At 45.9% G+C, this 21562-nt stretch overlaps 27 non-coding genes across 27 annotated transcripts; all 27 read right to left on the bottom strand.

Annotated features, from left to right (window-relative positions):
- Positions 1–927: 927 nt before the first annotated feature.
- Positions 928–999, bottom strand: TRNAC-GCA (transfer RNA cysteine (anticodon GCA)). The gene has a single exon. It is a non-coding gene; the product is annotated as a tRNA-Cys (tRNA).
- Positions 1000–1710: 711 nt separating this feature from the next.
- TRNAC-GCA (transfer RNA cysteine (anticodon GCA)) lies at positions 1711–1782 on the bottom strand. The gene has a single exon. It is a non-coding gene; the product is annotated as a tRNA-Cys (tRNA).
- Positions 1783–3278: 1496 nt separating this feature from the next.
- Positions 3279–3350, bottom strand: TRNAC-GCA (transfer RNA cysteine (anticodon GCA)). Its single transcript has one exon. It is a non-coding gene; the product is annotated as a tRNA-Cys (tRNA).
- A 1499-nt stretch (positions 3351–4849) lies between these two features.
- On the bottom strand, positions 4850–4921 carry TRNAC-GCA (transfer RNA cysteine (anticodon GCA)). Its single transcript has one exon. It is a non-coding gene; the product is annotated as a tRNA-Cys (tRNA).
- A 712-nt stretch (positions 4922–5633) lies between these two features.
- TRNAC-GCA (transfer RNA cysteine (anticodon GCA)) lies at positions 5634–5705 on the bottom strand. Its single transcript has one exon. It is a non-coding gene; the product is annotated as a tRNA-Cys (tRNA).
- Positions 5706–6414: 709 nt separating this feature from the next.
- On the bottom strand, positions 6415–6486 carry TRNAC-GCA (transfer RNA cysteine (anticodon GCA)). Its single transcript has one exon. It is a non-coding gene; the product is annotated as a tRNA-Cys (tRNA).
- A 709-nt stretch (positions 6487–7195) lies between these two features.
- Positions 7196–7267, bottom strand: TRNAC-GCA (transfer RNA cysteine (anticodon GCA)). Its single transcript has one exon. It is a non-coding gene; the product is annotated as a tRNA-Cys (tRNA).
- A 348-nt stretch (positions 7268–7615) lies between these two features.
- Positions 7616–7687, bottom strand: TRNAC-GCA (transfer RNA cysteine (anticodon GCA)). The gene has a single exon. It is a non-coding gene; the product is annotated as a tRNA-Cys (tRNA).
- A 708-nt stretch (positions 7688–8395) lies between these two features.
- TRNAC-GCA (transfer RNA cysteine (anticodon GCA)) lies at positions 8396–8467 on the bottom strand. The gene has a single exon. It is a non-coding gene; the product is annotated as a tRNA-Cys (tRNA).
- A 711-nt stretch (positions 8468–9178) lies between these two features.
- On the bottom strand, positions 9179–9250 carry TRNAC-GCA (transfer RNA cysteine (anticodon GCA)). The gene has a single exon. It is a non-coding gene; the product is annotated as a tRNA-Cys (tRNA).
- Positions 9251–9958: 708 nt separating this feature from the next.
- On the bottom strand, positions 9959–10030 carry TRNAC-GCA (transfer RNA cysteine (anticodon GCA)). Its single transcript has one exon. It is a non-coding gene; the product is annotated as a tRNA-Cys (tRNA).
- A 712-nt stretch (positions 10031–10742) lies between these two features.
- On the bottom strand, positions 10743–10814 carry TRNAC-GCA (transfer RNA cysteine (anticodon GCA)). The gene has a single exon. It is a non-coding gene; the product is annotated as a tRNA-Cys (tRNA).
- Positions 10815–11526: 712 nt separating this feature from the next.
- TRNAC-GCA (transfer RNA cysteine (anticodon GCA)) lies at positions 11527–11598 on the bottom strand. Its single transcript has one exon. It is a non-coding gene; the product is annotated as a tRNA-Cys (tRNA).
- Positions 11599–12306: 708 nt separating this feature from the next.
- TRNAC-GCA (transfer RNA cysteine (anticodon GCA)) lies at positions 12307–12378 on the bottom strand. Its single transcript has one exon. It is a non-coding gene; the product is annotated as a tRNA-Cys (tRNA).
- A 708-nt stretch (positions 12379–13086) lies between these two features.
- On the bottom strand, positions 13087–13158 carry TRNAC-GCA (transfer RNA cysteine (anticodon GCA)). Its single transcript has one exon. It is a non-coding gene; the product is annotated as a tRNA-Cys (tRNA).
- A 711-nt stretch (positions 13159–13869) lies between these two features.
- Positions 13870–13941, bottom strand: TRNAC-GCA (transfer RNA cysteine (anticodon GCA)). Its single transcript has one exon. It is a non-coding gene; the product is annotated as a tRNA-Cys (tRNA).
- A 708-nt stretch (positions 13942–14649) lies between these two features.
- TRNAC-GCA (transfer RNA cysteine (anticodon GCA)) lies at positions 14650–14721 on the bottom strand. Its single transcript has one exon. It is a non-coding gene; the product is annotated as a tRNA-Cys (tRNA).
- Positions 14722–15433: 712 nt separating this feature from the next.
- On the bottom strand, positions 15434–15505 carry TRNAC-GCA (transfer RNA cysteine (anticodon GCA)). The gene has a single exon. It is a non-coding gene; the product is annotated as a tRNA-Cys (tRNA).
- A 712-nt stretch (positions 15506–16217) lies between these two features.
- On the bottom strand, positions 16218–16289 carry TRNAC-GCA (transfer RNA cysteine (anticodon GCA)). Its single transcript has one exon. It is a non-coding gene; the product is annotated as a tRNA-Cys (tRNA).
- Positions 16290–16637: 348 nt separating this feature from the next.
- Positions 16638–16709, bottom strand: TRNAC-GCA (transfer RNA cysteine (anticodon GCA)). The gene has a single exon. It is a non-coding gene; the product is annotated as a tRNA-Cys (tRNA).
- A 709-nt stretch (positions 16710–17418) lies between these two features.
- TRNAC-GCA (transfer RNA cysteine (anticodon GCA)) lies at positions 17419–17490 on the bottom strand. The gene has a single exon. It is a non-coding gene; the product is annotated as a tRNA-Cys (tRNA).
- Positions 17491–17838: 348 nt separating this feature from the next.
- Positions 17839–17910, bottom strand: TRNAC-GCA (transfer RNA cysteine (anticodon GCA)). Its single transcript has one exon. It is a non-coding gene; the product is annotated as a tRNA-Cys (tRNA).
- A 708-nt stretch (positions 17911–18618) lies between these two features.
- Positions 18619–18690, bottom strand: TRNAC-GCA (transfer RNA cysteine (anticodon GCA)). The gene has a single exon. It is a non-coding gene; the product is annotated as a tRNA-Cys (tRNA).
- Positions 18691–19401: 711 nt separating this feature from the next.
- Positions 19402–19473, bottom strand: TRNAC-GCA (transfer RNA cysteine (anticodon GCA)). Its single transcript has one exon. It is a non-coding gene; the product is annotated as a tRNA-Cys (tRNA).
- A 708-nt stretch (positions 19474–20181) lies between these two features.
- Positions 20182–20253, bottom strand: TRNAC-GCA (transfer RNA cysteine (anticodon GCA)). The gene has a single exon. It is a non-coding gene; the product is annotated as a tRNA-Cys (tRNA).
- Positions 20254–20965: 712 nt separating this feature from the next.
- Positions 20966–21037, bottom strand: TRNAC-GCA (transfer RNA cysteine (anticodon GCA)). Its single transcript has one exon. It is a non-coding gene; the product is annotated as a tRNA-Cys (tRNA).
- Positions 21038–21385: 348 nt separating this feature from the next.
- TRNAC-GCA (transfer RNA cysteine (anticodon GCA)) lies at positions 21386–21457 on the bottom strand. The gene has a single exon. It is a non-coding gene; the product is annotated as a tRNA-Cys (tRNA).
- Positions 21458–21562: the final 105 nt, after the last annotated feature.

Below are 21562 nucleotides of genomic sequence, written 5' to 3'. Positions count from 1 at the left end.
CAAGATGTTAACTAGGATGAAACCAGAACACTTTTTGATCATGCATCTTGAAGCGTAAATGTTCACTGATGCCAAGTGTAATTAGAAAAGGAACACATATCTTTGTGAATAAACAATTATTTATTATTAAAATTTAAGAAAAGTAGAAGGGGACACCCGGATTTGAACAAGGGACCTCTTGATCTGCAGTCAAATGCTCTACCACTGAGCTATAGCCCCGTGCTTTTAGCGAATCTTCTGATACTTTTCAGGCTGTCGATTCTGCGCTGGTCAAGCATTCAACGTTAATGATCCTGGAAGAGACACGTCAGCTGGATTTTGCACTTATGTGAAGGAGAAAGGGCGAGCAGCCCTGCCTTGTCCTGGTGACACCCCCTCCAAATCTCTTCAAAGCCACAACACCCAAGCCCTCCTTGCTGACAATCAGGCACTTTGCATAACAAAGAGCAGCTTTAGTGCTCGCTCACAGGGCCGGTGTTGTATGGGGCGGGGTATCCAAGTGAGCGTGGCTCCGGAGATTTCCAAACAATGTATCCCACAAGCTACCATGGGGATGCAGGATAGCATACAACACCGGGACAACATTTGTTAGGGCTCCTGGGGGCCAATTTCAATCTGAATGTGCCCCGCTTGCTTACAGGTGTGGGGGGTGAGGGGTGGACAGTGTGTAGCACCCTTGGGTTCTGTAAATACAAATGTTCCTTGATCTCAAGGAGCAGGCAGCAAAAGTGGAGCTAAAACACTAAACGGACACTTTAAAAAGTGCATAATTGCTGTTAGCAATATGTTAACTAGGATGAAACCAGAACACTTTTTGATCATGCATCTTGAAGGGTAAATGTTCACTGATGCCAAGTGTAATTAGAAAAGGAACACATATCTTTGTGAATAAACAATTATTTATTATTAAAATTTAAGAAAAGTAGAAGGGGACACCCGGATTTGAACCAGGGACCTCTTGATCTGCAGTCAAATGCTGTACCACTGAGCTATATCCCCGTGCTTTTAGGGAATCTTCTGATACTTTTCAGGCTGTCGATTCTGCGCTGGTCAAGCATTCAACATTAATGATCCTGGAAGAGACACGTCAGCTGGATTTAGCACTTATGTGAAGGAGAAAGGGCGAGCAGCCCTGCCTTGTCCTGGTGACACCCCCTCCAAATCTCTTCAAAGCAGCCACAACGCCCAAGCCCTCCTTGCTGACAATCAGGCACTTTGCATAACAAAGAGCGGGTTCAGTGCTCGCACACAGGGACGGTGTTGTATGGGGCGGGGTATCCAAGTGAGCGTGGCTCCGGAGATTGCCAAACAATGTATCCCACAAGCTACCATGGGGATGCAGGATAGCATAAAACACCGGGACAACATTTGTTAGGGCTCCTGGGGGCCAATTTCAATCTGAATGTGCCCCGCTTGCTTACAGGTGTGGGGGATGAGGGGTGGACAGTGTGTAGCACCCTTGGGTTCTGTAAATACAAATGTTCCTTGATCTCAAGGAGCAGGCAGCAAAAGTGGAGCTAAAACACTAAACGGACACTTTAAAAAGTGCATAATTGCTATCCGCGAGATGTTAACTAGGATGAAACCAGAACACTTTTTGATCATGCATCTTGAAGCGTAAATGTTCACTGATGCCAAGTGTAATTAGAAAAGGAACACATATCTTTGTGAATAAACAATTATTTATTATTAAAATTTAAGAAAAGTCGAAGGGGACACCCGGATTTGAACCAGGGACCTCTTGATCTGCAGTCAAATGCTCTACCACTGAGCTATATCCCCGTGCTTTTAGCGAATCTTCTGATACTTTTCAGGCTGTCGATTCTGCGCTGGTCAAGCATTCAACGTTAATGATCCTGGAAGAGACACGTCAGCTGGATTTTGCACTTATGTGAAGGAGAAAGGGCGAGCAGCCCTGCCTTGTCCTGGTGACACCCCCTCCAAATCTCTTCAAAGCCACAACACCCAAGCCCTCCTTGCTGACAATCAGGCACTTTGCATAACAAAGAGCGTGTTCAGTGCTCGCACACAGGGCCGGTGTTGTATGGGGCGGGGTATCCAAGTGAGCGTGGCTCCGGAGATTGCCAAACAATGTATCCCACAAGCTACCATGGGTGATGCAGGATAGCATACAACACTGGGACAACATTTGTTAGGGCTCCTGGGGGCCAATTTCAATCTGAATGTGCCCCGCTTGCTTACAGGTGTGGGGGATGAGGGGTGGACAGTGTGTAGCACCCTTGGGTTCTGTAAATACAAATGTTCCTTGATCTCAAGGAGCAGGCAGGAAAAGTGGAGCTAAAACACTAAACGGACACTTTAAAAAGTGCATAATTGCTGTCCGCAAGATGTTAACTAGGATGAAACCAGAACACTTTTTGATCATGCATCTTGAAGCGTAAATGTTCACTGATGCCAAGTGTAATTAGAAAAGGAACACATATCTTTGTGAATAAACAATTATTTATTATTAAAATTTAAGAAAAGTAGAAGGGGACACCCGGATTTGAACAAGGGACCTCTTGATCTGCAGTCAAATGCTCTACCACTGAGCTATAGCCCCGTGCTTTTAGCGAATCTTCTGATACTTTTCAGGCTGTCGATTCTGCGCTGGTCAAGCATTCAACGTTAATGATCCTGGAAGAGACACGTCAGCTGGATTTTGCACTTATGTGAAGGAGAAAGGGCGAGCAGCCCTGCCTTGTCCTGGTGACACCCCCTCCAAATCTCTTCAAAGCCACAACACCCAAGCCCTCCTTGCTGACAATCAGGCACTTTGCATAACAAAGAGCAGCTTTAGTGCTCGCTCACAGGGCCGGTGTTGTATGGGGCGGGGTATCCAAGTGAGCGTGGCTCCGGAGATTTCCAAACAATGTATCCCACAAGCTACCATGGGGATGCAGGATAGCATACAACACCGGGACAACATTTGTTAGGGCTCCTGGGGGCCAATTTCAATCTGAATGTGCCCCGCTTGCTTACAGGTGTGGGGGGTGGGGGGTGAGGGGTGGACAGTGTGTAGCACCCTTGGGTTCTGTAAATACAAATGTTCCTTGATCTCAAGGAGCAGGCAGCAAAAGTGGAGCTAAAACACTAAACGGACACTTTAAAAAGTGCATAATTGCTGTTAGCAATATGTTAACTAGGATGAAACCAGAACACTTTTTGATCATGCATCTTGAAGGGTAAATGTTCACTGATGCCAAGTGTAATTAGAAAAGGAACACATATCTTTGTGAATAAACAATTATTTACTATTAAAATTTAAGAAAAGTAGAAGGGGACACCCGGATTTGAACCAGGGACCTCTTGATCTGCAGTCAAATGCTCTACCACTGAGCTATATCCCCGTGCTTTTAGGGAATCTTCTGATACTTTTCAGGCTGTCGATTCTGCGCTGGTCAAGCATTCAACATTAATGATCCTGGAAGAGACACGTCAGCTGGATTTAGCACTTATGTGAAGGAGAAAGGGCGAGCAGCCCTGCCTTTTCCTGGTGACACCCCCTCCAAATCTCTTCAAAGCAGCCACAACGCCCAAGCCCTCCTTGCTGACAATCAGGCACTTTGCATAACAAAGAGCGGGTTCAGTGCTCGCACACAGGGCCGGTGTTGTATGGGGCGGGGTATCCAAGTGAGCGTGGCTCCGGAGATTGCCAAACAATGTATCCCACAAGATACCATGGGTGATGCAGGATAGCGTACAACACTGGGACAACATTTGTTAGGGCTCCTGGGGGCCAATTTCAATCTGAATGTGCCCCGCTTGCTTACAGGTGTGGGGGATGAGGGGTGGACAGTGTGTAGCACCCTTGGGTTCTGTAAATACAAATGTTCCTTGATCTCAAGGAGCAGGCAGCAAAAGTGGAGCTAAAACACTAAACGGACACTTTAAAAAGTGCATAATTGCTGTTAGCAATATGTTAACTAGGATGAAACCAGAACACTTTTTGATCATGCATCTTGAAGCGTAAATGTTCACTGATGCCAAGTGTAATTAGAAAAGGAACACATATCTTTGTGAATAAACAATTATTTATTATTAAAATTTAAGAAAAGTAGAAGGGGACACCCGGATTTGAACAAGGGACCTCTTGATCTGCAGTCAAATGCTCTACCACTGAGCTATAGCCCCGTGCTTTTAGCGAATCTTCTGATACTTTTCAGGCTGTCGATTCTGCGCTGGTCAAGCATTCAACGTTAATGATCCTGGAAGAGACACGTCAGCTGGATTTTGCACTTATGTGAAGGAGAAAGGGCGAGCAGCCCTGCCTTGTCCTGGTGACACCCCCTCCAAATTTCTTCAAAGCCACAACACCCAAGCCCTCCTTGCTGACAATCAGGCACTTTGCATAACAAAGAGCAGCTTTAGTGCTCGCTCACAGGGCCGGTGTTGTATGGGGCGGGGTATCCAAGTGAGCGTGGCTCCGGAGATTTCCAAACAATGTATCCCACAAGCTACCATGGGGATGCAGGATAGCATACAACACCGGGACAACATTTGTTAGGGCTCCTGGGGGCCAATTTCAATCTGAATGTGCCCCGCTTGCTTACAGGTGTGGGGGGTGGGGGGTGAGGGGTGGACAGTGTGTAGCACCCTTGGGTTCTGTAAATACAAATGTTCCTTGATCTCAAGGAGCAGGCAGCAAAAGTGGAGCTAAAACACTAAACGGACACTTTAAAAAGTGCATAATTGCTGTTAGCAATATGTTAACTAGGATGAAACCAGAACACTTTTTGATCATGCATCTTGAAGGGTAAATGTTCACTGATGGCAAGTGTAATTAGAAAAGGAACACATATCTTTGTGAATAAACAATTATTTACTATTAAAATTTAAGAAAAGTAGAAGGGGACACCCGGATTTGAACCAGGGACCTCTTGATCTGCAGTCAAATGCTCTACCACTGAGCTATATCCCCGTGCTTTTAGGGAATCTTCTGATACTTTTCAGGCTGTCGATTCTGCGCTGGTCAAGCATTCAACATTAATGATCCTGGAAGAGACACGTCAGCTGGATTTAGCACTTATGTGAAGGAGAAAGGGCGAGCAGCCCTGCCTTTTCCTGGTGACACCCCCTCCAAATCTCTTCAAAGCAGCCACAACGCCCAAGCCCTCCTTGCTGACAATCAGGCACTTTGCATAACAAAGAGCGGGTTCAGTGCTCGCACACAGGGCCGGTGTTGTATGGGGCGGGGTATCCAAGTGAGCGTGGCTCCGGAGATTGCCAAACAATGTATCCCACAAGATACCATGGGTGATGCAGGATAGCGTACAACACTGGGACAACATTTGTTAGGGCTCCTGGGGGCCAATTTCAATCTGAATGTGCCCCGCTTGCTTACAGGTGTGGGGGATGAGGGGTGGACAGTGTGTAGCACCCTTGGGTTCTGTAAATACAAATGTTCCTTGATCTCAAGGAGCAGGCAGCAAAAGTGGAGCTAAAACACTAAACGGACACTTTAAAAAGTGCATAATTGCTGTCCGTGAGATGTTAACTAGGATGAAACCAGAACACTTTTTGATCATGCATCTTGAAGCGTAAATGTTCACTGATGCCAATTGTAATTAGAAAAGGAACACATATCTTTGTGAATAAACAATTATTTATTATTAAAATTTAAGAAAAGTCGAAGGGGACACCCGGATTTGAACCAGGGACCTCTTGATCTGCAGTCAAATGCTCTACCACTGAGCTGTATCCCCGTGCTTTTAGCGAATCTTCTGATACTTTTCAGGCTGTCGATTCTGCACTGGTCAAGCATTCAACGTTAATGATCCTGGAAGAGACACGTCAGCTGGATTTTGCACTTATGTGAAGGAGAAAGGGCGAGCAGCCCTGCCTTGTCCTGGTGACACCCCCTCCAAATCTCTTCAAAGCCACAACACCCAAGCCCTCCTTGCTGACAATCAGGCACTTTGCATAACAAAGAGCGGGTTCAGTGCTCGCACACAGGGCCGGTGTTGTATGGGGCGGGGTATCCAAGTGAGCGTGGTTCCGGAGATTGCCAAACAATGTATCCCACAAGCTACCATGGGTGATGCAGGATAGCATACAACACTGGGACAACATTTGTTAGGGCTCCTGGGGGCCAATTTCAATCTGAATGTGCCCCGCTTGCTTACAGGTGTGGGGGATGAGGGGTGGACAGTGTGTAGCACCCTTGGGTTCTGTAAATACAAATGTTCCTTGATCTCAAGGAGCAGGCAGGAAAAGTGGAGCTAAAACACTAAACGGACACTTTAAAAAGTGCATAATTGCTGTCCGCAAGATGTTAACTAGGATGAAACCAGAACACTTTTTGATCATGCATCTTGAAGCGTAAATGTTCACTGATGCCAAGTGTAATTAGAAAAGGAACACATATCTTTGTGAATAAACAATTATTTATTATTAAAATTTAAGAAAAGTCGAAGGGGACACCCGGATTTGAACCAGGGACCTCTTGATCTGCAGTCAAATGCTCTACCACTGAGCTATATCCCCGTGCTTTTAGCGAATCTTCTGATACTTTTCAGGCTGTCGATTCTGCACTGGTCAAGCATTCAACGTTAATGATCCTGGAAGAGACACGTCAGCTGGATTTTGCACTTATGTGAAGGAGAAAGGGCGAGCAGGCCTGCCTTGTCCTGGTGACACCCCCTCCAAATCTCTTCAAAGCCACAACACCCAAGCCCTCCTTGCTGACAATCAGGCACTTTGCATAACAAAGAGCAGCTTTAGTGCTCGCTCACAGGGCCGGTGTTGTATGGGGCGGGGTATCCAAGTGAGCGTGGCTCCGGAGATTGCCAAACAATGTATCCCACAAGCTACCATGGGTGATGCAGGATAGCGTACAACACTGAGACAACATTTGTTAGGGCTCCTGGGGGCCAATTTCAATCTGAATGTGCCCCGCTTGCTTACAGGTGTGGGGGATGAGGGGTGGACAGTGTGTAGCACCCTTGGGTTCTGTAAATACAAATGTTCCTTGATCTCAAGGAGCAGGCAGCAAAAGTGGAGCTAAAACACTAAACGGACACTTTAAAAAGTGCATAATTGCTGTCCGCAAGATGTTAACTAGGATGAAACCAGAACACTTTTTGATCATGCATCTTGAAGGGTAAATGTTCACTGATGCCAAGTGTAATTAGAAAAGGAACACATATCTTTGTGAATAAACAATTATTTATTATTAAAATTTAAGAAAAGTCGAAGGGGACACCCGGATTTGAACCAGGGACCTCTTGATCTGCAGTCAAATGCTCTACCACTGAGCTATATCCCCGTGCTTTTAGCGAATCTTCTGATACTTTTCAGGCTGTCGATTCTGCACTGGTCAAGCATTCAACTTTAATGATCCTGGAAGAGACACGTCAGCTGGATTTTGCACTCATGTGAAGGAGAAAGGGCGAGCAGCCCTGCCTTGTCCTGGTGACACCCCCTCCAAATCTCTTCAAAGCCACAACACCCAAGCCCTCCTTGCTGACAAGATGTTAACTAGGATGAAACCAGAACACTTTTTGATCATGCATCTTGAAGCGTAAATGTTCACTGATGCCAAGTGTAATTAGAAAAGGAACACATATCTTTGTGAATAAACAATTATTTATTATTAAAATTTAAGAAAAGTCGAAGGGGACACCCGGATTTGAACCAGGGACCTCTTGATCTGCAGTCAAATGCTCTACCACTGAGCTATATCCCCGTGCTTTTAGCGAATCTTCTGATACTTTTCAGGCTGTCGATTCTGCACTGGTCAAGCATTCAACGTTAATGATCCTGGAAGAGACACGTCAGCTGGATTTTGCACTTATGTGAAGGAGAAAGGGCGAGCAGCCCTGCCTTGTCCTGGTGACACCCCCTCCAAATCTCTTCAAAGCCACAACACCCAAGCCCTCCTTGCTGACAATCAGGCACTTTGCATAACAAAGAGCAGCTTTAGTGCTCGCTCACAGGGCCGGTGTTGTATGGGGCGGGGTATCCAAGTGAGCGTGGCTCCGGAGATTTCCAAACAATGTATCCCACAAGCTACCATGGGGATGCAGGATAGCATACAACACCGGGACAACATTTGTTAGGGCTCCTGGGGGCCAATTTCAATCTGAATGTGCCCCGCTTGCTTACAGGTGTGGGGGGTGAGGGGTGGACAGTGTGTAGCACCCTTGGGTTCTGTAAATACAAATGTTCCTTGATCTCAAGGAGCAGGCAGCAAAAGTGGAGCTAAAACACTAAACGGACACTTTAAAAAGTGCATAATTGCTGTTAGCAATATGTTAACTAGGATGAAACCAGAACACTTTTTGATCATGCATCTTGAAGGGTAAATGTTCACTGATGCCAAGTGTAATTAGAAAAGGAACACATATCTTTGTGAATAAACAGTTATTTATTATTAAAATTTAAGAAAAGTAGAAGGGGACACCCGGATTTGAACCAGGGACCTCTTGATCTGCAGTCAAATGCTCTACCACTGAGCTATATCCCCGTGCTTTTAGGGAATCTTCTGATACTTTTCAGGCTGTCAATTCTGCGCTGGTCAAGCATTCAACGTTAATGATCCTGGAAGAGACACGTCAGCTGGATTTAGCACTTATGTGAAGGAGAAAGGGCGAGCAGCCCTGCCTTGTCCTGGTGACACCCCCTCCAAATCTCTTCAAAGCAGCCACAACGCCCAAGCCCTCCTTGCTGACAATCAGGCACTTTGCATAACAAAGAGCGGGTTCAGTGCTCGCACACAGGGCCGGTGTTGTATGGGGCGGGGTATCCAAGTGAGCGTGGCTCTGGAGATTTCCAAACAATGTATCCCACAAGCTACCATGGGGATGCAGGATAGCATAAAACACCGGGACAACATTGGTTAGGGCTCCTGGGGGCCAATTTCAATCTGAATGTGCCCCGCTTGCTTACAGGTGTGGGGGGTGAGGGGTGGACAGTGTGTAGCACCCTTGGGTTCTGTAAATACAAATGTTCCTTGATCTCAAGGAGCAGGCAGCAAAAGTGGAGCTAAAACACTAAACGGACACTTTAAAAAGTGCATAATTGCTGTTAGCAATATGTTAACTAGGATGAAACCAGAACACTTTTTGATCATGCATCTTGAAGGGTAAATGTTCACTGATGCCAAGTGTAATTAGAAAAGGAACACATATCTTTGTGAATAAACAATTATTTATTATTAAAATTTAAGAAAAGTCGAAGGGGACACCCGGATTTGAACCAGGGACCTCTTGATCTGCAGTCAAATGCTCTACCACTGAGCTATATCCCCTTGCTTTTAGCGAATCTTCTGATACTTTTCAGCCTGTCGATTCTGCGCTGGTCAAGCATTCAACGTTAATGATCCTGGAAGAGACACGTCAGCTGGATTTTGCACTTATGTGAAGGAGAAAGGGCGAGCAGCCCTGCCTTGTCCTGGTGACACCCCCTCCAAATCTCTTCAAAGCCACAACACCCAAGCCCTCCTTGCTGACAATCAGGCACTTTGCATAACAAAGAGCAGCTTTAGTGCTCGCTCACAGGGCCGGTGTTGTATGGGGCGGGGTATCCAAGTGAGCGTGGCTCCGGAGATTTCCAAACAATGTATCCCACAAGCTACCATGGGGATGCAGGATAGCATACAACACCGGGACAACATTTGTTAGGGCTCCTGGGGGCCAATTTCAATCTGAATGTGCCCCGCTTGCTTACAGGTGTGGGGGGTGAGGGGTGGACAGTGTGTAGCACCCTTGGGTTCTGTAAATACAAATGTTCCTTGATCTCAAGGAGCAGGCAGCAAAAGTGGAGCTAAAACACTAAACGGACACTTTAAAAAGTGCATAATTGCTGTTAGCAATATGTTAACTAGGATGAAACCAGAACACTTTTTGATCATGCATCTTGAAGGGTAAATGTTCACTGATGCCAAGTGTAATTAGAAAAGGAACACATATCTTTGTGAATAAACAATTATTTATTATTAAAATTTAAGAAAAGTAGAAGGGGACACCCGGATTTGAACCAGGGACCTCTTGATCTGCAGTCAAATGCTCTACCACTGAGCTATATCCCCGTGCTTTTAGGGCATCTTCTGATACTTTTCAGGCTGTCGATTCTGCGCTGGTCAAGCATTCAACGTTAATGATCCTGGAAGAGACACGTCAGCTGGATTTAGCACTTATGTGAAGGAGAAAGGGCGAGCAGCCCTGCCTTGTCCTGGTGACACCCCCTCCAAATCTCTTCAAAGCAGCCACAACGCCCAAGCCCTCCTTGCTGACAATCAGGCACTTTGCATAACAAAGAGCGGGTTCAGTGCTCGCACACAGGGCCGGTGTTGTATGGGGCGGGGTATCCAAGTGAGCGTGGCTCCGGAGATTGCCAAACAATGTATCCCACAAGCTACCATGGGTGATGCAGGATAGCGTACAACACTGGGACAACATTTGTTAGGGCTCCTGGGGGCCAATTTCAATCTGAATGTGCCCCGCTTGCTTACAGGTGTGGGGGGTGAGGGGTGGACAGTGTGTAGCACCCTTGGGTTCTGTAAATACAAATGTTCGTTGATCTCAAGGAGCAGGCAGCAAAAGTGGAGCTAAAACACTAAACGGACACTTTAAAAAGTGCATAATTGCTGTTAGCAATATGTTAACTAGGATGAAACCAGAACACTTTTTGATCATGCATCTTGAAGGGTAAATGTTCACTGATGCCAAGTGTAATTAGAAAAGGAACACATATCTTTGTGAATAAACAATTATTTATTATTAAAATTTAAGAAAAGTAGAAGGGGACACCCGGATTTGATCCAGGGACCTCTTGATCTGCAGTCAAATGCTCTACCACTGAGCTATATCCCCGTGCTTTTAGGGAATCTTCTGATACTTTTCAGGCTGTCGATTCTGCCCTGGTCAAGCATTCAACGTTAATGATCCTGGAAGGGACACGTCAGCTGGATTTAGCACTTATGTGAAGGAGAAAGGGCGTGCAGCCCTGCCTTGTCCTGGTGACACCCCCTCCAAATCTCTTCAAAGCAGCCACAACGCCCAAGCCCTCCTTGCTGACAATCAGGCACTTTGCATAACAAAGAGCGGGTTCAGTGCTCGCACACAGGGCCGGTGTTGTATGGGGCGGGGTATCCAAGTGAGCGTGGCTCCGGAGATTGCCAAACAATGTATCCCACAAGCTACCATGGGTGATGCAGGATAGCGTACAACACTGGGACAACATTTGTTAGGGCTCCTGGGGGCCAATTTCAATCTGAATGTGCACCGCTTGCTTACAGGTGTGGGGGATGAGGGGTGGACAGTGTGTAGCACCCTTGGGTTCTGTAAATACAAATGTTCCTTGATCTCAAGGAGCAGGCAGCAAAAGTGGAGCTAAAACACTAAACGGACACTTTAAAAAGTGCATAATTGCTGTCCGCGAGATGTTAACTAGGATGAAACCAGAACACTTTTTGATCATGCATCTTGAAGCGTAAATGTTCACTGATGCCAAGTGTAATTAGAAAAGGAACACATATCTTTGTGAATAAACAATTATTTATTATTAAAATTTAAGAAAAGTCGAAGGGGACACCCGGATTTGAACCAGGGACCTCTTGATCTGCAGTCAAATGCTCTACCACTGAGCTATATCCCCGTGCTTTTAGGGAATCTTCTGATACTTTTCAGGCTGTCGATTCTGCACTGGTCAAGCATTCAACGTTAATGATCCTGGAAGAGACACGTCAGCTGGATTTAGCACTTATGTGAAGGAGAAAGGGCGAGCAGCCCTGCCTTGTCCTGGTGACACCCCCTCCAAATCTCTTCAAAGCCACAACACCCAAGCCCTCCTTGCTGACAATCAGGCACTTTGCATAACAAAGAGCAGCTTTAGTGCTCGCTCACAGGGCCGGTGTTGTATGGGGCGGGGTATCCAAGTGAGCGTGGCTCCGGAGATTTCCAAACAATGTATCCCACAAGCTACCATGGGGATGCAGGATAGCATACAACACCGGGACAACATTTGTTAGGGCTCCTGGGGGCCAATTTCAATCTGAATGTGCCCCGCTTGCTTACAGGTGTGGGGGGTGAGGGGTGGACAGTGTGTAGCACCCTTGGGTTCTGTAAATACAAATGTTCCTTGATCTCAAGGAGCAGGCAGCAAAAGTGGAGCTAAAACACTAAACGGACACTTTAAAAAGTGCATAATTGCTGTTAGCAATATGTTAACTAGGATGAAACCAGAACACTTTTTGATCATGCATCTTGAAGGGTAAATGTTCACTGATGCCAAGTGTAATTAGAAAAGGAACACATATCTTTGTGAATAAACAGTTATTTATTATTAAAATTTAAGAAAAGTAGAAGGGGACACCCGGATTTGAACCAGGGACCTCTTGATCTGCAGTCAAATGCTCTACCACTGAGCTATATCCCCGTGCTTTTAGGGAATCTTCTGATACTTTTCAGGCTGTCAATTCTGCGCTGGTCAAGCATTCAACGTTAATGATCCTGGAAGAGACACGTCAGCTGGATTTAGCACTTATGTGAAGGAGAAAGGGCGAGCAGCCCTGCCTTGTCCTGGTGACACCCCCTCCAAATCTCTTCAAAGCCACAACACCCAAGCCCTCCTTGCTGACAATCAGGCACTTTGCATAACAAAGAGCAGCTTTAGTGCTCGCTCACAGGGCCGGTGTTGTATGGGGCGGGGTATCCAAGTGAGCGTGGCTCCGGAGATTTCCAAACAATGTATCCCACAAGCTACCATGGGGATGCAGGATAGCATACAACACCGGGACAACATTTGTTAGGGCTCCTGGGGGCCAATTTCAATCTGAATGTGCCCCGCTTGCTTACAGGTGTGGGGGGTGAGGGGTGGACAGTGTGTAGCACCCTTGGGTTCTGTAAATACAAATGTTCCTTGATCTCAAGGAGCAGGCAGCAAAAGTGGAGCTAAAACACTAAACGGACACTTTAAAAAGTGCATAATTGCTGTTAGCAATATGTTAACTAGGATGAAACCAGAACACTTTTTGATCATGCATCTTGAAGGGTAAATGTTCACTGATGCCAAGTGTAATTAGAAAAGGAACACATATCTTTGTGAATAAACAGTTATTTATTATTAAAATTTAAGAAAAGTAGAAGGGGACACCCGGATTTGAACCAGGGACCTCTTGATCTGCAGTCAAATGCTCTACCACTGAGCTATATCCCCGTGCTTTTAGGGAATCTTCTGATACTTTTCAGGCTGTCAATTCTGCGCTGGTCAAGCATTCAACGTTAATGATCCTGGAAGAGACACGTCAGCTGGATTTAGCACTTATGTGAAGGAGAAAGGGCGAGCAGCCCTGCCTTGTCCTGGTGACACCCCCTCCAAATCTCTTCAAAGCAGCCACAACGCCCAAGCCCTCCTTGCTGACAATCAGGCACTTTGCATAACAAAGAGCGGGTTCAGTGCTCGCACACAGGGCCGGTGTTGTATGGGGCGGGGTATCCAAGTGAGCGTGGCTCTGGAGATTTCCAAACAATGTATCCCACAAGCTACCATGGGGATGCAGGATAGCATAAAACACCGGGACAACATTGGTTAGGGCTCCTGGGGGCCAATTTCAATCTGAATGTGCCCCGCTTGCTTACAGGTGTGGGGGGTGAGGGGTGGACAGTGTGTAGCACCCTTGGGTTCTGTAAATACAAATGTTCCTTGATCTCAAGGAGCAGGCAGCAAAAGTGGAGCTAAAACACTAAACGGACACTTTAAAAAGTGCATAATTGCTGTTAGCAATATGTTAACTAGGATGAAACCAGAACACTTTTTGATCATGCATCTTGAAGGGTAAATGTTCACTGATGCCAAGTGTAATTAGAAAAGGAACACATATCTTTGTGAATAAACAATTATTTATTATTAAAATTTAAGAAAAGTCGAAGGGGACACCCGGATTTGAACCAGGGACCTCTTGATCTGCAGTCAAATGCTCTACCACTGAGCTATATCCCCTTGCTTTTAGCGAATCTTCTGATACTTTTCAGCCTGTCGATTCTGCGCTGGTCAAGCATTCAACGTTAATGATCCTGGAAGAGACACGTCAGCTGGATTTTGCACTTATGTGAAGGAGAAAGGGCGAGCAGCCCTGCCTTGTCCTGGTGACACCCCCTCCAAATCTCTTCAAAGCCACAACACCCAAGCCCTCCTTGCTGACAATCAGGCACTTTGCATAACAAAGAGCAGCTTTAGTGCTCGCTCACAGGGCCGGTGTTGTATGGGGCGGGGTATCCAAGTGAGCGTGGCTCCGGAGATTTCCAAACAATGTATCCCACAAGCTACCATGGGGATGCAGGATAGCATACAACACCGGGACAACATTTGTTAGGGCTCCTGGGGGCCAATTTCAATCTGAATGTGCCCCGCTTGCTTACAGGTGTGGGGGGTGAGGGGTGGACAGTGTGTAGCACCCTTGGGTTCTGTAAATACAAATGTTCCTTGATCTCAAGGAGCAGGCAGCAAAAGTGGAGCTAAAACACTAAACGGACACTTTAAAAAGTGCATAATTGCTGTTAGCAATATGTTAACTAGGATGAAACCAGAACACTTTTTGATCATGCATCTTGAAGGGTAAATGTTCACTGATGCCAAGTGTAATTAGAAAAGGAACACATATCTTTGTGAATAAACAATTATTTATTATTAAAATTTAAGAAAAGTAGAAGGGGACACCCGGATTTGAACCAGGGACCTCTTGATCTGCAGTCAAATGCTCTACCACTGAGCTATATCCCCGTGCTTTTAGGGCATCTTCTGATACTTTTCAGGCTGTCGATTCTGCGCTGGTCAAGCATTCAACGTTAATGATCCTGGAAGAGACACGTCAGCTGGATTTAGCACTTATGTGAAGGAGAAAGGGCGAGCAGCCCTGCCTTGTCCTGGTGACACCCCCTCCAAATCTCTTCAAAGCAGCCACAACGCCCAAGCCCTCCTTGCTGACAATCAGGCACTTTGCATAACAAAGAGCGGGTTCAGTGCTCGCACACAGGGCCGGTGTTGTATGGGGCGGGGTATCCAAGTGAGCGTGGCTCCGGAGATTGCCAAACAATGTATCCCACAAGCTACCATGGGTGATGCAGGATAGCGTACAACACTGGGACAACATTTGTTAGGGCTCCTGGGGGCCAATTTCAATCTGAATGTGCCCCGCTTGCTTACAGGTGTGGGGGGTGAGGGGTGGACAGTGTGTAGCACCCTTGGGTTCTGTAAATACAAATGTTCGTTGATCTCAAGGAGCAGGCAGCAAAAGTGGAGCTAAAACACTAAACGGACACTTTAAAAAGTGCATAATTGCTGTTAGCAATATGTTAACTAGGATGAAACCAGAACACTTTTTGATCATGCATCTTGAAGGGTAAATGTTCACTGATGCCAAGTGTAATTAGAAAAGGAACACATATCTTTGTGAATAAACAATTATTTATTATTAAAATTTAAGAAAAGTAGAAGGGGACACCCGGATTTGATCCAGGGACCTCTTGATCTGCAGTCAAATGCTCTACCACTGAGCTATATCCCCGTGCTTTTAGGGAATCTTCTGATACTTTTCAGGCTGTCGATTCTGCCCTGGTCAAGCATTCAACGTTAATGATCCTGGAAGGGACACGTCAGCTGGATTTAGCACTTATGTGAAGGAGAAAGGGCGTGCAGCCCTGCCTTGTCCTGGTGACACCCCCTCCAAATCTCTTCAAAGCAGCCACAACGCCCAAGCCCTCCTTGCTGACAATCAGGCACTTTGCATAACAAAGAGCGGGTTCAGTGCTCGCACACAGGGCCGGTGTTGTATGGGGCGGGGTATCCAAGTGAGCGTGGCTCCGGAGATTGCCAAACAATGTATCCCACAAGCTACCATGGGTGATGCAGGATAGCGTACAACACTGGGACAACATTTGTTAGGGCTCCTGGGGGCCAATTTCAATCTGAATGTGCACCGCTTGCTTACAGGTGTGGGGGATGAGGGGTGGACAGTGTGTAGCACCCTTGGGTTCTGTAAATACAAATGTTCCTTGATCTCAAGGAGCAGGCAGCAAAAGTGGAGCTAAAACACTAAACGGACACTTTAAAAAGTGCATAATTGCTGTCCGCGAGATGTTAACTAGGATGAAACCAGAACACTTTTTGATCATGCATCTTGAAGCGTAAATGTTCACTGATGCCAAGTGTAATTAGAAAAGGAACACATATCTTTGTGAATAAACAATTATTTATTATTAAAATTTAAGAAAAGTCGAAGGGGACACCCGGATTTGAACCAGGGACCTCTTGATCTGCAGTCAAATGCTCTACCACTGAGCTATATCCCCGTGCTTTTAGGGAATCTTCTGATACTTTTCAGGCTGTCGATTCTGCGCTGGTCAAGCATTCAACGTTAATGATCCTGGAAGAGACACGTCAGCTGGATTTTGCACTTATGTGAAGGAGAAAGGGCGAGCAGCCCTGCCTTGTCCTGGTGAAACCCCCTCCAAATCTCTTCAAAGCCACCACACCCAAGCCCTCCTTGCTGACAAGATGTTAACTAGGATGAAACCAGAACACTTTTTGATCATGCATCTTGAAGCGTAAATGTTCACTGATGCCAAGTGTAATTAGAAAAGGAACACATATCTTTGTGAATAAACAATTATTTATTATTAAAATTTAAGAAAAGTCGAAGGGGACACCCGGATTTGAACCAGGGACCTCTTGATCTGCAGTCAAATGCTCTACCACTGAGCTATATCCCCGTGCTTTTAGCGAATCTTCTGATACTTTTCAGGCTGTCGATTCTGCTCTGGTCAAGCATTCAACGTTAATGATCCTGGAAGAGACACGTCAGCTGGATTTTGCACTTATGTGAAGGAGAAAGGGCGAGCAGCCCTGCCTTGTCCTGGTGACACCCCCTCCAAATCTCTTCAAAGCCACAACACCCAAGCCCTCCTTGCTGACAATCAGGCACTTTGCATAACAAAGAGCAGCTTTAGTGCTCGCTCACAGGGACGGTGTTGTATGGGGCGGGGTATCCAAGTGAGCGTGGCTCCGGAGATTGCCAAACAATGTATCCCACAAGCTACCATGGGTGATTCAGGATAGCGTACAACACTGGGACAACATTTGTTAGGGCTCCTGGGGGCCAATTTCAATCAGAATGTGCCCGGCTTGCTTACAGGTGTGGGGGATGAGGGGTGGACAGTGTGTAGCACCCTTGGGTTCTGTAAATACAAATGTTCCTTGATCTCAAGGAGCAGGCAGCAAAAGTGGAGCTAAAACACTAAACGGACACTTTAAAAAGTGCATAATTGCTGTCCGCAAGATGTTAACTAGGATGAAACCAGAACACTTTTTGATCATGCATCTTGAAGCGTAAATGTTCACTGATGCCAAGTGTAATTAGAAAAGGAACACATATCTTTGTGAATAAACAATTATTTATTACTAAAATTTAAGAAAAGTCGAAGGGGACACCCGGATTTGAACCAGGGACCTCTTGATCTGCAGTCAAATGCTCTACCACTGAGCTATATCCCCGTGCTTTTAGCGGATCTTCTGATACTTTTCAGGCTGTCGATTCTGCACTGGTCAAGCATTCAACTTTAATGATCCTGGAAGAGACACGTCAGCTGGATTTTGCACTTATGTGAAGGAGAAAGGGCGAGCAGCCCTGCCTTGTCCTGGTGAAACCCCCTCCAAATCTCTTCAAAGCCACAACACCCAAGCCCTCCTTGCTGACAAGATGTTAACTAGGATGAAACCAGAACACTTTTTGATCATGCATCTTGAAGCGTAAATGTTCACTGATGCCAAGTGTAATTAGAAAAGGAACACATATCTTTGTGAATAAACAATTATTTATTATTAAAATTTAAGAAAAGTCGAAGGGGACACCCGGATTTGAACCAGGGACCTCTTGATCTGCAGTCAAATGCTCTACCACTGAGCTATATCCCCGTGCTTTTAGCGAATCTTCTGATACTTTTCAGGCTGTTGATTCTGCACTGGTCAAGCATTCAACGTTAATGATCCTGGAAGAGACACGTCAGCTGGATTTTGCACTTATGTGAAGGAGAAAGGGCGAGCAGCCCTGCCTTGTCCTGGTGACACCCCCTCCAAATCTCTTCAAAGCCACAACACCCAAGCCCTCCTTGCTGACAATCAGGCACTTTGCATAACAAAGAGCACCTTTAGTGCTCGCTCACAGGGCCGGTGTTGTATGGGGCGGGGTATCCAAGTGAGCGTGGCTCCGGAGATTTCCAAACAATGTATCCCACAAGCTACCATGGGGATGCAGGATAGCATACAACACCGGGACAACATTTGTTAGGGCTCCTGGGGGCCAATTTCAATCTGAATGTGCCCCGCTTGCTTACAGGTGTGGGGGGTGAGGGGTGGACAGTGTGTAGCACCCTTGGGTTCTGTAAATACAAATGTTCCTTGATCTCAAGGAGCAGGCAGCAAAAGTGGAGCTAAAACACTAAACGGACACTTTAAAAAGTGCATAATTGCTGTTAGCAATATGTTAACTAGGATGAAACCAGAACACTTTTTGATCATGCATCTTGAAGGGTAAATGTTCACTGATGCCAAGTGTAATTAGAAAAGGAACACATATCTTTGTGAATAAACAATTATTTATTATTAAAATTTAAGAAAAGTAGAAGGGGACACCCGGATTTGATCCAGGGACCTCTTGATCTGCAGTCAAATGCTCTACCACTGAGCTATATCCCCGTGCTTTTAGGGAATCTTCTGATACTTTTCAGGCTGTCGATTCTGCGCTGGTCAAGCATTCAACGTTAATGATCCTGGAAGAGACACGTCAGCTGGATTTAGCACTTATGTGAAGGAGAAAGGGCGTGCAGCCCTGCCTTGTCCTGGTGACACCCCCTCCAAATCTCTTCAAAGCAGCCACAACGCCCAAGCCCTCCTTGCTGACAATCAGACACTTTGCATAACAAAGAGCAGCTTTAGTGCTCGCTCACAGGGCCGGTGTTGTATGGGGCGGGGTATCCAAGTGAGCGTGGCTAAGGAGATTTCCAAACAATGTATCCCACAAGCTACCATGGGGATGCAGGATAGCATACAACACCGGGACAACATTTGTTAGGGCTCCTGGGGGCCAATTTCAATCTGAATGTGCCCCGCTTGCTTACAGGTGTGGGGGATGAGGGGTGGACAGTGTGTAGCACCCTTGGGTTCTGTAAATACAAATGTTCCTTGATCTCAAGGAGCAGGCAGCAAAAGTGGAGCTAAAACACTAAACGGACACTTTAAAAAGTGCATAATTGCTGTTAGCAATATGTTAACTAGGATGAAACCAGAACACTTTTTGATCATGCATCTTGAAGGGTAAATGTTCACTGATGCCAAGTGTAATTAGAAAAGGAACACATATCTTTGTGAATAAACAATTATTTATTATTAAAATTTAAGAAAAGTCGAAGGGGACACCCGGATTTGAACCAGGGACCTCTTGATCTGCAGTCAAATGCTCTACCACTGAGCTATATCCCCTTGCTTTTAGCGAATCTTCTGATACTTTTCAGCCTGTCGATTCTGCGCTGGTCAAGCATTCAACGTTAATGATCCTGGAAGAGACACGTCAGCTGGATTTTGCACTTATGTGAAGGAGAAAGGGCGAGCAGCCCTGCCTTGTCCTGGTGACACCCCCTCCAAATCTCTTCAAAGCCACAACACCCAAGCCCTCCTTGCTGACAATCAGGCACTTTGCATAACAAAGAGCAGCTTTAGTGCTCGCTCACAGGGCCGGTGTTGTATGGGGCGGGGTATCCAAGTGAGCGTGGCTCCGGAGATTTCCAAACAATGTATCCCACAAGCTACCATGGGGATGCAGGATAGCATACAACACCGGGACAACATTTGTTAGGGCTCCTGGGGGCCAATTTCAATCTGAATGTGCCCCGCTTGCTTACAGGTGTGGGGGGTGAGGGGTGGACAGTGTGTAGCACCCTTGGGTTCTGTAAATACAAATGTTCCTTGATCTCAAGGAGCAGGCAGCAAAAGTGGAGCTAAAACACTAAACGGACACTTTAAAAAGTGCATAATTGCTGTTAGCAATATGTTAACTAGGATGAAACCAGAACACTTTTTGATCATGCATCTTGAAGGGTAAATGTTCACTGATGCCAAGTGTAATTAGAAAAGGAACACATATCTTTGTGAATAAACAATTATTTATTATTAAAATTTAAGAAAAGTAGAAGGGGACACCCGGATTTGAACCAGGGACCTCTTGATCTGCAGTCAAATGCTCTACCACTGAGCTATATCCCCGTGCTTTTAGGGCATCTTCTGATACTTTTCAGGCTGTCGATTCTGCGCTGGTCAAGCATTCAACGTTAATGATCCTGGAAGAGACACGTCAGCTGGATTTAGCACTTATGTGAAGGAGAAAGGGCGAGCAGCCCTGCCTTGTCCTGGTGACACCCCCTCCAAATCTCTTCAAAGCAGCCACAACGCCCAAGCCCTCCTTGCTGACAATCAGGCACTTTGCATAACAAAGAGCGGGTTCAGTGCTCGCACACAGGGCCGGTGTTGTATGGGGCGGGGTATCCAAGTGAGCGTGGCTCCGGAGATTGCCAAACAATGTATCCCACAAGCTACCATGGGTGATGCAGGATAGCGTACAACACTGAGACAACATTTGTTAGGGCTCCTGGGGGCCAATTTCAATCTGAATATGCCCCGCTTGCTTACAGGTGTGGGGGATGAGGGGTGGACAGTGTGTAGCACCCTTGGGTTCTGTAAATACAAATGTTCCTTGATCTCAAGGAGCAGGCAGCAAAAGTGAAGCTAAAACACTAAACGGACACTTTAAAAAGTGCATAATTGCTGTCCGCAAGATGTTAACTAGGATGAAACCAGAACACTTTTTGATCATGCATCTTGAAGCGTAAATGTTCACTGATGCCAAGTGTAATTAGAAAAGGAACACATATCTTTGTGAATAAACAATTATTTATTATTAAAATTTAAGAAAAGTCGAAGGGGACACCCGGATTTGAACCAGGGACCTCTTGATCTGCAGTTAAATGCTCTACCACTGAGCTATATCCCCGTGCTTTTAGCGAATCTTCTGATACTTTTCAGGCTGTCGATTCTGCACTGGTCAAGCATTCAACTTTAATGATCCTGGAAGAGACACGTCAGCTGGATTTTGCACTTATGTGAAGGAGAAAGGGCGAGCAGCCCTGCCTTGTCCTGGTGAAACCCCCTCCAAATCTCTTCAAAGCCACAACACCCAAGCCCTCCTTGCTGACAAGATGTTAACTAGGATGAAACCAGAACACTTTTTGATCATGCATCTTGAAGCGTAAATGTTCACTGATGCCAAGTGTAATTAGAAAAGGAACACATATCTTTGTGAATAAACAATTATTTATTATTAAAATTTAAGAAAAGTCGAAGGGGACACCCGGATTTGAACCAGGGACCTCTTGATCTGCAGTCAAATGCTCTACCACTGAGCTATATCCCCGTGCTTTTAGTGAATCTTCTGATACTTTTCAGGCTGTCGATTCTGCGCTGGTCAAGCATTCAACGTTAATGATCCTGGAAGAGACACGTCAGCTGGATTTTGCAC

This window comes from Ambystoma mexicanum, chromosome 1p, assembly GCF_040938575.1.
Source record: "Ambystoma mexicanum isolate Mex_15411 chromosome 1p, UKY_AmexF1_1, whole genome shotgun sequence".
Classification (NCBI taxonomy): Eukaryota; Metazoa; Chordata; class Amphibia; order Caudata; family Ambystomatidae; genus Ambystoma; species Ambystoma mexicanum.
The sequence above is the reverse complement of the archived record's forward strand: the minus strand, read 5'-3'. Positions and strand labels throughout refer to the sequence as shown.